Here is a 15767-nt window from a genome sequence, read left to right on the forward strand (position 1 = left end):
GTTTGCTAAGAAGAAGGTATGTTGGATATATCACACTTGCTTCCTTTAGTTAAACAAGAATTACAAAAGAATGTAAGCAGTTTCTGTCGAGGTACTTAGGAATCAAAATATTATCTTCCAGCCGTGAATTCTCGCATACGATTAATTGAGTTGGTGTTGACTTATTCGAAAACATCAGTCAGTTAAAGCTTAATGAAACCGAATTTTAATTGAATGACATTAAGAAAGATAAAATAATGCTGAATTTCTTTCAAGTATGTAGTTTTTTAATAAAGTGGTATGGAGTAATAATATAAGAAAATCATTTCTTATATTCTGTTCATGTAGCTCTAGAGTAATCGAGCGACTAAAACCGTTGAACAGAGGTAATTTGATGGGAGTTCAAAGCTCGGTGAACGGCTAGCTGAAAGATGGGTTGTATTGTTTTTTCCATATCCAACACCAATACAAGCAATTTTTTCTGTGAAAGTCCTTCACAAAGAATTCCCTTTCTATAACCAGATAATTCTAATACCCTTAACAATGATTTAACTAACCGAATCAGAATCCATGTTTGTAAGCACAACCATCTGCTGTGCTACTTGCTGTACCATAATCTTTTAGTGTTATCTGTGCCGACCAGCTGGTATAGTGGTTAGCACCGCTGACTGCCGTGCCGAAGGGCCCGGATTCGAATCCCGGAGAAGTCATGGATGTTCATAAATGTATAGGGTCGGTGTGGCATGGCGGCAGTCTAAATACGCGGGAAGCCGAAAGTCCTCTCATGTGGTTTGGTGCAAGGGAAGAGGGATGGGAGACCCTCCGACCTTTCCCCTGCATCGAAATCGCATGGAAAATACACCAAACACCGCATGGAAAAAATATTAAAAAATTAATGAAAATGCACCAAAAAACGCATGGAAAAAATTCTAAACAACCAATGGAAAAAACACCAAAAAATGCATGGAAAAAATACTAAAAATTCAATGGAAAAAATACGAAAAAACGCATGGAAAATATACTAAAATATAAATGGAAAAAACAGCAAAAACTCATGGAAAAAATACTAAAAACCAATCGAAAAGAACACCAAAAATCGCATGGAAAAATAGTAAAAATTAAATGCAAAAAATACCAAAAAACGCATGGAAAATATACTAAAATATTAATGGAAAACACAGCAAAAAACGCATGGAAAAAATACTTAAAAACCGATGGAAAAAAAGCACCAAAAACGCATTAAAAAATACTAAAAATCCAATCGAAAAAACACCAAAAAACGCATGGAAAATTTACTAAAATATTAATAGAAAAACAGCAAAAAACGCATGGAAAAGAAACTTAAAAACCAATGGAAAAAACACCAAAAAACGCATGGAAAAAATACTAAAAAAACAATCGAAAAGAACAATAAAAATCGCATGGAAAAAATACTAAAAATTCAATGGAAAAGAGTACAAAAAACGCATGGAAAATATACTAAAAATCAATCGAAAAAACACCAAAAATCGCATGGAAAAAACAACAAAAAACGCAAAACAAATTACTAAAACATTAATGGAAAAAACACCAAAAAAACGCATGGAAAAATACTAAAAAAATTAATGGAAAAAATACTAAAACACCAATGGAAAAAACACCAAAAAACGCATGGAAAAAATACTAAAAACCAACCGAAAAGAACACGAAAAAACGCATGGTAAAAATACTAAAAAATTAATGAAAAAGCAACAAAAAACGCATGGAAGAAATACTAAATAGCCAAAGGAAAAAACACCAAAAAAACGCATAGAAAAAATACTAAAAAAATTAATGGTAAAATACTAAAAAACCAATGGAAAAAACACCAAAAAACGCATGGAAAAAATAGTAAAAATCCAATGAAAATACTCCAAAAAACCCATGGAAAAAATACTGAAAAACCAATGGAAAAAACACCAAAAAACGCATGGAAAAAATACTAAAAAAACAATCGAAAAGAACAATAAAAATCGCATGGAAAAAATACTAAAAATTCAATGGAAAACAGTACCAAAAACGCATGGAAAATATACTAAAAATCAATCGAAAAAACACCAAAAATCGCATGGAAAAAACAACAAAAAACGCAAAACAAATTACTAAAACATTAATGGAAAAAACACCAAAAAAACGCATGGAAAAAATACTAAAAAAATTAATGGAAAAAATACTAAAACACCAATGGAAAAAACACCAAAAAACGCATGGAAAAAATACTAAAAACCAATCGAAAAGAACACCAAAAAACGCATGGAAAAAATACTAAAAAATTAATGAAAAAGCACCAAAAAAACGCATGCAAGAAATACTAAATAACCAATGGAAATGAACACCAAAAATCGCATGGAAAAAATACTAAAAATTCAATGGAAAAAATACGAAATAACGCATGGAAAATATACTAAAATATAAATGGAAAAAACAGCAAAAACGCATGGAAAAAATACTAAAAACCAATCGAAAAGAACACCAAAAATCGCATGGAAAAATAGTAAAAATTCAATGCAAAAAATACCAAAAAACGCATGGAAAATATACTAAAATATTAATGGATAAAACAGCAAAAAACGCATGAAAAAAAAACTAAAAACCTATCGAAAAGAACAGCAAAATTCGCATGGAAAAAATAGTAAAAATTCAATGGAAAAAATACCATAAAACGCATGGAAAATATACTAAAATATAAATGGAAAACACAGCAAAAAACTTATGCAAAAAATACTTAAAAACCGATGGGAAAAAGTACGAAAACGCAAGGAAAAATACTAAAAAACCTATCGAAAAACACCAAAAATCGCATGGAAAAAACACCAAAAAACGCATGGAAAAATTACTAAAAATTAATGAAAAAGCACCAAAAAACGCATGGAAGAAATACTAAAAGACCAATGGAAAAAACACCAAAAACGCATAGAAAAATACTAAAAATCCAATGAAAATACTCCAAAAAACGCATGGAAAAAATACTGAAAAACCAATGGAAAGAACACCAAAAACGCATGGAAAAAATACTAAAAAAAACAATCGAAAAAACACCAAAAATCGCATGGAAAAAATACTAAAAAATTAATGAAAAAGCACCAAAAAACGCATGGAAGAAATACTAAATAACCAATGGAAAAGAACACCAAAATTCGCATGGAAAAAGTACTAAAAATTCAATGTAAAAAATACCAAAAAACGCATGCAAAATATACTAAAAAAAATAATGGAAAAAATACTAAGAATCCAATGGAAATACTCCAAAAAACGCATGTAAAAAATACTGAAAAACCAATCGAAAAGAACACCAAAAAACGCATGGAAAAGATACTAAAATTTAATGAAAAAGCACCAAAAAAAGCATGGAAGAAACACCAAAAAACTCATGGAAAAAACACCAAAAAACGCATGGAAAAATTACTAAAAATTTAATGAAAAAGCACCAAAAAACGCATGGAAGAAATACTAAAAAATCAATGGAAAAAACACGAAAAAACGCATGGAAAAAATACTAAAAAATTAATGGAAAAAATACTAAAAAACTAATGGAAAAAACACCAAAAAACGCATGGAAAAAATACTAAAAATCCATTGAAAATACTCCAAAAACGCATGGAAAAATACTGAAAAACCAATGGAAAAAACACCAAAAACGCATGGAAAATATACTAAAAAACCAATCGAAAAGAACACCAAAAAACGCAAGGAAAAGATACTAAAAATTTAAGGAAAAAGCACCAAAAAAAGCATGGAATAAATACTAAATAACCAATGGAAAAAACACCAAAAAACGCATGGAAAATATACTAAAAAATTAATGGAAATAGTACTAAAAAAACCAAAGGAAAAAACACCAAAAAACGCATGGAAAAAATACTAAAACTCCAATGAAAATACTCCAAAAAAGCATGGAAAAAATATTGAAAAACGAATGGAAAGAACACAAAAATCGCATGGAAAAAATACTAAAAAACCAATCGAAAATAACACCAAAAATCGCATGGAAAAAATACTAAAAATTCAATGGAAGAAATACCAAAAAACGCATGGAAAATATACTAAAATATTAATGGATAAAACAGCAAAAAACGCATGGAAAAAATACTAAAAACCGATGGAAAAAAGCACCAAAAACGCATGGAAAAATACTAAAAAACCAATCGAAAAAACACCAAAAATCGCATGGAAAATACACCAAACACCGCATGGAAAAAATATTAAAAAATTAATGAAAATGCACCAAAAAACGCATGGAAATAATTCTAAATAACCAATGGAAAAAACACCAAAAATCGCATGGAAAAACTACTAAAAAACCAATGGAAAAAACACCGAAAAACGCATGAAAAAAATTCTAAAAATCCAATGAAAATACTCCAAAAAAAGCATGGAAAAAATATTGAAAAACGAATGGAAAAAACCCCAAAATCGCATGGAAAAAATACTAAAAAACCAATCGAAAATAACACCAAAAATCGCATGGAAAGAAATACTAAAAATTCAATGGAAAAAATACCAAAAAACGCATGGAAAATATACTAAAATATTAATGGATAAAACAGCAAAAAACGCATGGAAAAAATACTAAAAACCAATCGAAAAGAACAGCAAAATTCGCATGGAAAAAATATTAAAAATTCAATGGAAAATATACCATAAAACGCATGGAAAATATACTAAAATATTAATGGAAAACACAGCAAAAAACTTATGGAAAAAATACTTAAAAACCGATGGAAAAAAGTACGAAAACGCAAGGAAAAATACTAAAAACCAATCGAAAAAACACCAAAAATCGCATGGAAAAAACACCAAAAAACGCATGGAAAAATTACTAAAAATTAATGAAAAAGCACCAAAAAACGCATGGAAGAAATACTAAAAGACCAATGGAAAAAACACCAAATAAACGCATGGAAAAAATACTAATAAAATTAATGGAAAAATACTAAAATGCACACGTTAAACTTTCATCCTCGCGACTACTTTTACAAAAAGAATTTTGGAAAAATGATATTTTGTATTTTTTAAAATTTTTTTAAATGAAGCTTCCGAGTACTTCTCACATCTTTAAAAATGTGATTTGGGCAACAAATTTCCTTTCTTATTGTTGTTGGTAGATTTTTGATGAAATCGCATCATTTTGAATTGTTTGGCAACAATTTTTCATCTTTTTTCTCATGTCACTGTTTTTAAGACATTGGCATATTTCATTGTTATTTTTTTTTATATATAATACATTTTTATTAATTTTTTTTTGATAAAGTTTTTTTTCAGAGTAAAATTGTGCGCGGAATTTTATGTTTTTTGAGTTGCTTTCATGTTATTTTTTCCTTATTTCACTGTTTGTAAGATATTGAAAAGTTTTGCTTGACTTTTTTTCTTCAACGGAAAGTTTGTTAATTTTTTTATTAGGATAATTGATATTTGTATTAAGGGATATAGCTTATTTCATTGTAATGTTTTTTCTCTTGAAAATGTAAGATAAAATATCATTAATTATACTTTGCTTTTCAGAATTTTTTGTATTCTTTTATGTTAGTTACTGCTCATTTCACTGTTTTTAAGATATTGAAAAGTTTTGAGTGATTTTCTTAAGAAACAAAGTTCTTAACCTCCTTTATACCATTTGAGTTCTTAAGATTTTGCAAAGGGAAGTTGGTTAATTTATTTATTAGGATAATTTATATTTGTATTAAGGGATATTGCTTATTTCATTGTAATTTTGTTATACGTAATAACTTTTTTTATGAAGTTGTTCTGCATAGTAAAATTCTACGCAGTTTCTAAATTTAACGTTTGGTGTTCCCTTCAGCCATTTTTTCAGTACATTTCAAAGCCAGACGAAGGCTGGCAGCGAAGCTGCTAGTAAAATGTAAAACACCAAGTACAGTGAAAACAGTTATCAAATTTTACAATTAAAGCCAGCGGGCAAGAAGGCAGATTTTTCTGTGCACAAAACTGAAAGTTTACTTTTGGTCCCACTCGGCAAAAAGACACTGAAAGTGTAGAAACTGACTTAATTCACAGTTCTGCTAAATTTGGCTCAGCCTTATTTAAACAACTTTTAAATTGCCCCACCGATTGGGTGCCTCCATAATAAAGAGACCACCACATCTGGCCTTGTATAGATTAATGGACTGGGTAACAATTATTCACAATCTGCCATTGTATTTCTAAAATTCCATACTGAGATGAAATTCTTAGTGATCTTCCCGCACTTTATTTCAATAAAGTGAGAATTCGAATCTTATAAAAACTATCTTTGATAATACTTATAAATTTTATTTACTCTTTTGAAAGCACGAACATGATTCATCCAGATTAATAATAGCGAGTACAAATTTTTATATTAGACCTTTAGAACATCTTCTGATGTTGTCATTCCGGAAAAACACAACTCTTTTTCTTTTATTCATAATTCACCATCTTTTTTTTTTTCTGATTTTGCCATTCCGGAAAAACACAACTCATTTTACTTTTATTCATAATTCACGATCTTTACATATGTGTATTTTAAGATTCTCTATTAATGTGTTTCTGATTTCACAAACAGAAGTGACAGAAAAAAAAATTATTGGGTTTATTTTTCATAAATACTTGTAAGGTTTGCTTTAAGTAATGTGCTTTTCTTATGTTTAAAACATTCCTGTACTTCTAATGTTTTGTATACTCCAGCAGAATATGTAAATGGAATGTGTTTTAAATAGGAACTAAGACTTAAATTTAATAGGGAGAGGTTAGGCAATATCTGTTTTGCAAAAACGAAAGTATCTCGTATTGTCTTTCTTTCGCACTCTTGTTATCATTCCGTGAATTTACCTGAAGTAGCTGAGCCAGGTTCTAAGGGTTTTAAATTTTGATTTGTAAATAAGTTGAATCTCTGTCTAACTGCAAGTAACGGACGTTTTTTTTTTTTTTTTTTTTTTTTTTTTTTTTTTTTTTTTTTTTTTTTTTTTCCCTTCCCTTTTAGTTATGTAAATACCACTTTAAGTTCAAATAAATTCGTTAATCGAGTCTAAAAGAAAGACAATAAAAGTTGATGTATATATTTTTTGCAGAAATGCTTTTAGCGATACAACACTGGCACTTTGTAGAGTTTATTTTAAGTTTCTAATTGTTGTTTTAACTTTTAAACATGCTTTACTGTCTATTCTCGTTTCCCATCTACTTGTTTAAAGCTAAATGCTCTCGGCCGTATTGTACATGCCTGCTGATATTCACCGGTTAATTTAATTAAGTTTAACTTAATCAACTGCGGTACATAATTTTGTGCAGCTTCGGCTAAGTTCAGTTTAGTTTAGCATTAGATTAGTTTCTTATTTTCTTACCTTGATTTGAAGCCCAAGTGGAGGCTTTTCTGTAAGCCCAAGAAAAAGGCCATCTGCGTTCTTAGTTTGAGATAATAAAGAGGGAGATCAACTCTTCTCTGGACTTTTCATTTACACATTTGCACTCAGTAAGAAGTAGCTACATAGTTCAACAAGGTTTCCGCTAAGTTTATTGCATACATTACTGCTAGACAAAGCAGTTAGAAACATTATACTCTTTTTCATTGCAGAAAGCGTTTTTGTTAACAGACAGCCAGACCTAGGTAGAACTAGCAGTGTTCAGTGGTCTTACCAATCGACTCTGGTGAGTATAGCATTATTGATGCGGATGCGAATTAGGAGGTTGCTAATGTGACCCCAGAGAAGGCCTTATTAATCTAGATAGAAATGTTAAGCCTCTCAGGGCACATGGCTTTGACAAGCTAACGAATGGAATTCCGAGAACGGTCAAGAAAGTGAGGTAAAGAGGGAGAGATCATTGTCCCCTCTACTGCATGTAGGCCAATTACATAGAAGCGAAAAGAGACAAAACTCACGCCTGGCAAGAAAATAAGTGAGCAATCCGAGCTAGGTTTGGAAGCATGTGATGGCACTAAATAAAATATTTCCATCTTGAAGAGATACAATTAGTTATTAGCCATTCCACCAATAACTTCTTGAGACGGCTTACATCTCAAAACGAAACAATCTACCAAAGTATATTGCTGAATTTACGTTGTGTTTTGCGCTTCGTGTTTCACGCATGCACATTAGAAATTTTTTCATAGTAAAGTATGCAATAAACTTAATTTCACTTCGGCACTAAATAAAATATTTCCATGTCGAAGAGATACAATCAGTCATTAGCCATGCCACCAAGAACTTCTTGACACAATTCTGCTTGGCTTTCATCTCAAGCCGAAACAATCTACCAAAGTATGTTGCTGATTTTACGTCTCTTGAATATCTTCCCTACCGCAACCTTGCAATCACCTTTTTGTTATTTTTCGCTTTTATCATCATGCAGTTATCAACTCATAGCTGCTTGAGCAATGTCTCTTCTAATAAATACTATTAATTGAATATAAAACAGCATGGGAAACGTTTATGCTTGGCAATGATTGCAGACTTCACTCAAACGCACTTCGAAGTGAGTTTGTTAACCTGTGGAAAATTTAACAGATATTTTCTTTCCATACGCAAAAAGATACTCATACACCAAAAGATTTACGCCCATTGGTGTCTGATAAGAATGACACATTTATTATTCAGATAAGCCTCTATATATATATATGCTAGAATTTACTTTTTGCAGATTCAGGTAAGCGAGAAATAGATGTAGGTATATATAAATAAATAATGTAATTCAGCAGCGCGCACAAAATCAAGATAAGATAGAGTGGAACATTTAGTGAATAAAATTTAGTGTGCAGTCTTATGATGCATCGTCAATAGTGTATAGTAGACGCTAATTAAACGTTAAGCTAGCTACTTACGAACTATCTCAACCATCTTAGTAGAAGTAGCCAAATTTTCAGAAATTGCCGAACTCTTTCAGTTATGCGCATAACCATTCTTCCGGCAACCAATGCTTATAGCAATCTTTGATACACAAATCGTGAGATTTTTTGCTTTAAACTTAGATTTAAAATATGAGCTTGTGGAATTCAACAGCAATGGAAGAAACTACCGTAAAATTTCGACAGTAATACATATTTTGCTGAAAATTTTCTAAAGGGAACAACGAGGAAATGTGTTTTGTAAATAGCCGCTGTTGCCAAAGATTGCACGAAGCCGGCTTTTTTTTTTTTTTTTTTTTTTTTTAAGTGAAAACAGATCGCTGTGTACTTCAGGAAAAAAAATAACAACAACAACAGGGAAAAAAAAGAAAAACGCAGAATGATTCGAAGACTATAAGTATTTTACTTTTTGATGTACGACATAATCCTTATTTATTTAAATTTGTATTTTAAATTGCTAAATTAAAATTAAGCTTTCTCTTCTATGTTCTCTTATATGTTAAATTAAGCTTTCTCTTCTATGTTGATACTGTTTACTAAACTTTCTATAAATATCGATAGTTTGGGAATCTTTCTAAAAACGAAGGCCCGACAACCCACCAGCTTGCACATGCTAACTAACCTTAACATTTTCATCCATAAAGAGTCGTCAGATTGCGCCAGGATGGCTGCGATAGTACGTAAGTACCTTGAGTTATGTTAAAAAGAGACATTAATAATAATAATAATATTTATTCTTAGCCTGCCTTGCCTCTCATTGGGCACTACAGGTCATTCGTTATTAATTAATTACAAAGCAAATTACATTTATAAATACAATTATGTTGGTTTTTCCAACTTACATCGAATAGTTATATTAGTGAAAACAAGTTTGAATAGAAATTTGAATATATATATATTAATAATATATATATAAACTAAAGAGACATTAGTCGAAATCTGAAGTATGGTTCTAAATATCTACTATAGTGAAGAAAAAGACAAAGAAGTGGCTGAGAACGAAAACATTACGATTCGCAATTTAATGGAAATTCTCCATTTGGCAATTTCAGAAGCTTTATAACTGAACAAGAAATTACGTAACTTGTAAAAGTAACTTGTACACCTTACATTGAAAGAAACTTTTAATAAAGGAAACAAATGCATACTGAGGGTATTTTGTAATTTTTGATGTCATAAATTGTTTCATAAAAAACTATGTTTTTATTTTATAATATGTTCATGCCATCGTAATAGATTTAACCTGATGATCTAAAATTTCGAATCACTGAAGTCTCGACGAGTCCGGAAGTATGACTGTATATTGTATAAAAATCAGTTTTCTTTATTTAATTGCTATTTATATGCACAAAAATTCCACTTGCAGAAATTTATAATTAGTCAAAATATCGGTACTTGCATGTAACCTCAACCACTTTGTCGCAGTTTAGCGAATTATTATTATTTTTAATTATGTATTACTTACATATTTTGCATTTCAACTGCATATTTATTTCAAAAGGCAATAAGTAAACCTAGTTACAAATGGGTTTTTGTTGTGATAGAAATTTCGTGGCGATCGTTTTGTAAAAGAATTCGAAGCATTTTTCTTTTAGCGATTTTGTTGCAAAATAATGTATTACATGGATTACATGATACAACAAAATTAACGCGTGCGAAACTGAATGTTTGTCAAACGCATGGTTACCAGAGTTTGACTTCTGATTTACAGAGAAGGTTGCTGTTGTCCATGAATTTCAGGAAAGAGTGAATGTCAGAGGTCAAGCGGTAAAATTCGCTGAACACTGAGAGTTCGGTTCGGGATTCGAGTCTCGGCGACGCTGGCTGCATGGGTGTTTTCGGGGTTTTCCCTATGTGTAACGTGTATACGAGCCAATTTCCTTTAAAAAGACCTCCACGGGGATTATACCCATTATACTCTTTCCGTGTAGTGCCTAAGAGACGAGCACGTAATAAGTAAAAATGATTATCAGAGCCTCAAGGGGGGTGGAATTCTATTTCAATCCCAATTTTGAGGGACAGCACCCCGGGTGGGGTTGTACGAGGGTCTCCGACCCCTTTCCCCTTTTACGAACCCACACGAGAGGATTTTCGGCTCTCCATATATTTAGAATGCCCCTATGCCACAAAGACACTATACATTTGCAAATATGCATGCCTTCTCCGGGCATCGAACCCGGAACCTTCGGTACCATTCGGACGGCTACCGCGAACGTGATTGCAAAATAGGAATGTACCGAAATATCAATGAATGCGTTTATGTCATCAAATAGTAATTTTTCTTGCGGGTCTGTAAATTATTCAACATGATATTGTGGGCTGTAATTTGAAAAATTCAATGTTATTTGCGGAGAAATCGCATATGTATCATTAAGTTATATGGTCCAGTAAATTACGATCAGAGGCATGAGTGTTATAAAAAAGAACACATTTGTGCCGAAGGTAATCGAGCAATCCATCACCGTCGTGTGCATACGAGTAAAAATAATGTATGAATTTCATTCTTTTATGTTGGTATCGAAAAATATAATTAATAGAATACCTTTCTTTTCTCATGTATTTTTCCGAAACACGTTACTGGATTTACAGGCCATAGATCTGCATTTGTTGTCAGCAAAAACTTGATCACTGCAATTTTCAACAATAGCAATCCGTTCTTCAAACCTGTATGTATTACGGCCTTTAAGAGTGATTAGATTTCCACACTTATTTCCCCGGAGTATTTCGAAAGGAGCAAAGGCGGAATCAACTCATGAATTTTATTCTCGATGTCACCTATTTTTTTGCCTGAATGAATGCATTCTAGACGAGTTTGCTGAATTTACTTTTTTTTTTTTTATTATTCTTGCCGTCTTTAATTCACTGAATAAAAATGTTAACATATTCTTTCGAGTAAAAGAACAAGAACTTCTTTCGTTAAATTTTTTATGGTATGAGAATTTTTTTCCTTTGTTTTTGTGAGCTGAATTGAAAGAAGGAGTTAAAAACTTTGTTTGCTAAGAAGAAGGTATGTTGGATATATCACACTTGCTTCCTTTAGTTAAACAAGAATTACAAAAGAATGTAAGCAGTTTCTGTCGAGGTACTTAGGAATCAAAATATTATCTTCCAGCCGTGAATTCTCGCATACGATTAATTGAGTTGGTGTTGACTTATTCGAAAACATCAGTCAGTTAAAGCTTAATGAAACCGAATTTTAATTGAATGACATTAAGAAAGATAAAATAATGCTGAATTTCTTTCAAGTATGTAGTTTTTTAATAAAGTGGTATGGAGTAATAATATAAGAAAATCATTTCTTATATTCTGTTCATGTAGCTCTAGAGTAATCGAGCGACTAAAACCGTTGAACAGAGGTAATTTGATGGGAGTTCAAAGCTCGGTGAACGGCTAGCTGAAAGATGGGTTGTATTGTTTTTTCCATATCCAACACCAATACAAGCAATTTTTTCTGTGAAAGTCCTTCACAAAGAATTCCCTTTCTATAACCAGATAATTCTAATACCCTTAACAATGATTTAACTAACCGAATCAGAATCCATGTTTGTAAGCACAACCATCTGCTGTGCTACTTGCTGTACCATAATCTTTTAGTGTTATCTGTGCCGACCAGCTGGTCTAGTGGTTAGCACCGCTGACTGCCGTGCCGAAGGGCCCGGATTCGAATCCCGGAGAAGTCATGGATGTTCATAAATGTATAGGGTCGGTGTGGCATGGCGGCAGTCTAAATATGCGGGAAGCCGAAAGTCCTCTCATGTGGTTTGGTGCAAGGGAAGAGGGATGGGAGACCCTCCGACCTTTCCCCTGCATCGAAATCGCATGGAAAATACACCAAACACCGCATGGAAAAAATATTAAAAAATTAATGAAAATGCACCAAAAAACGCATGGAAAAAATTCTAAATAACCAATGGAAAAAACACCAAAAAATGCATGGAAAATATACTAAAAAACCAATGGAAGAAACACCAAAAAACGAATGGAAAAAATACTAAAAATCCAATGAAAATACTCCAAAAAAAGCATGGAAAAAATATTGAAAAACGAATGAAAAAAACACCAAAATCGCATGAAAAAAATATTAAAAAAGCAATCGAAGATAACACCAAAAATCGCATGGAAAAAATACTAAAAATTCAATGGAAAAAATACCAAAAAACGCATGGAAAATATACTAAAAAAATAATGGAAAAAATTCTTAAAAACCGATGCAAAAAAAGCACCAAAAACGCATGGAAAAAATAGAAAAATTCAATGGAAAAAATACCAAAAAACGCATGGAAAATTTACTGAAATATTAATAGAAAAACAGAAAAAACGCATGGAAAAAAAACTTAAAAACCAATGGAAAAATCACCAAAAAACGCACTGAAAAAATACTAAAAAACCAATCGAAAAGAACACGAAAAAAAGCATGGAAAAAATACTAAAAAATTAATGAAAAAGCACCAAAAAACGCATGGAAGAAATACTAAATAACCAATGGAAAAGAACACCAAAAATCGCATGGAAAATATACTAAAAATTCAATGGAAAAAATACCAAAAAACGCATGGAAAAATACTAAAAATCCAATGAAAATACTCCAAAAAACGCATGGAAAAATACTGAAAACCCAATGGAAAAAACACCAAAAACGCATGGAAAACATACTAAAAAACCAATTGAAAAAACACCAAAAATCGCATGGAAGAAACACCAAAAAACGCATGGAAAAAATACTAAAAAAATTAATGGTAAAATACTAAAAAATCAATGGAAAAAACACCAGAAAACGCATGGAAAAAATACTGAAAATCCAATGAAATTACTCCAAAAAACGCATGGAAAAAATACTCAAAACAATGGAAAAACACCAAAAAAGCATGGAAAAAATACTAAAAAACCAATCTAAAAGAACACCAAAAAACGCATGGAAAAAATACTAAAAAATTAATGAAAAAGCACCAACAAACGCATGGAAGAAATACTAAATAACCAAAGGAAAAACACGAAAAAAACGCATAGAAAAAATACTAAAAATCCAATGAAAATACTCCAAAAAACGCATGGAAAAAATACTGAAAACAATGGAAAAACACCAAAAACGCATGGAAAAAATACTAAAAAACCAATGGAAAAAACACCAAAAAACGCATGGAAAAAATACTAAAAAAACAATCGAAAAGAACAATAAAAATCGCATGGAAAAAATACTAAAAATTCAATGGAAAAAATACCAAAAACGCATGGAAAATATACTAAAATATTAATGGAAAAAACAGCAAAAAAACGCATGGAAAAAATACTAAAAACCAATCGAAAAAACACCAAAAATCGCATGGAAAAAACACCAAAAAACGCAAAAAAAAAAACTAAAAAACCAATCGAAAAGAACACCAAAAAACGCATGGAAAAAATACTAAAAAATTAATGAAAAAGCACCAAAAAAACGCATGCAAGAAATACTAAATAACCAATGGAAAAGAACACCAAAAATCGCATGGAAAAAATACTAAAAATTCAATGGAAAAAATACGAAAAAACGCATGGAAAATATACTAAAATATAAATGGAAAAAACAGCAAAAACGCATGGAAAAAATACTAAAAACCAATCGAAAAGAACACCAAAAATCGCATGGAAAAATAGTAAAAATTCCATGCAAAAAATACCAAAAAACGCAAGGAAAATATACTAAAATATTAATGGAAAACACAGCAAAAAACGCATGGAAAAAATACTTAAAAACCGATGGAAAACAGCACCAAAAACGCATGAAAAAATACTAAAAATCCAATCGAAAAAACACCAAAAAACGCATGGAAAATTTACTAAAATATTAATAGAAAAACAGCAAAAAACGCATGGAAAAAAACTAAAAAATTAATGAAAAAGCAACAAAAAACGCATGGAAGAAATACTAAATAGCCAAAGGAAAAAACACCAAAAAAACGCAAAGAAAAAATACTAAAAAAATTAATGGTAAAATACTAAAAAACCAATGGAAAAAACACCAAAAAACGCATGGAAAAAATACTAAAAATCCAATGAAAATACTCCAAAAAACGCATGGAAAAAATACTGAAAACAATGGAAAAACACCAAAAACGCATGGAAAAAATACTAAAAAACCAATCGAAAAGAACACCAAAAAACGCATGGAAAAAATACTACAAAATTAATGAAAAAGCACCAACAAACGCATGGAAGAAATACTAAATAACCAAAGGAAAAAACACCAAAAAAACGCATAGAAAAAATACGAAAAATCCAATGAAAGTACTCCAAAAAACGCATGGAAAAAATACTGAAAAACCAATGGAAAAAACACCAAAAAAACGCATGGAAAAAATACTAAAAAAATTAATGGTAAAATACTAAAAAATCAATGGAAAAAACACCAGAAAACGCATGGAAAAATACTAAAAATCCAATGAAATTACTCCAAAAAACGCATGGAAAAAATACTCAAAACAATGGAAAAACACCAAAAAAGCATGGAAAAAATACTAAAAAACCAATCTAAAAGAACACCAAAAAACGCATGGAAAAAATACTAAAAAATTAACGAAAAAGCACCAACAAACGCATGGAAGAAATACTAAATAACCAAAGGAAAAACACCAAAAAAACGCATAGAAAAAATACGAAAAATCCAATGAAAATACTCCAAAAAACGCATGGAAAAAATGCTGAAAAACCAATGGAAAAAACACCAAAAAACGCATGGAAAAAATACTAAAAAAACAATCAAAAAGAACAATAAAATTCGCATGGAAAAAATACTAAAAATTCAATGGAAAAAATACCAAAAACGCACGGAAAATATACTAAAATACTAATGGAAAAAACAGCAAAAAAACGCATGGAAAAAATACTAAAAACCAATCGAAAAAACACCAAAAATCGCATGGAAAAAATACCAAAAAACGCAAAAAAAAAATTACTAAAAAATTAATGGAAAAAACACCAA

Source organism: Stegodyphus dumicola, chromosome 5, assembly GCF_044657685.1.
Source record: "Stegodyphus dumicola isolate Sdum_Otavi_A_Nest chromosome 5, ASM4465768v1".
Classification (NCBI taxonomy): domain Eukaryota; kingdom Metazoa; phylum Arthropoda; class Arachnida; order Araneae; family Eresidae; genus Stegodyphus; species Stegodyphus dumicola.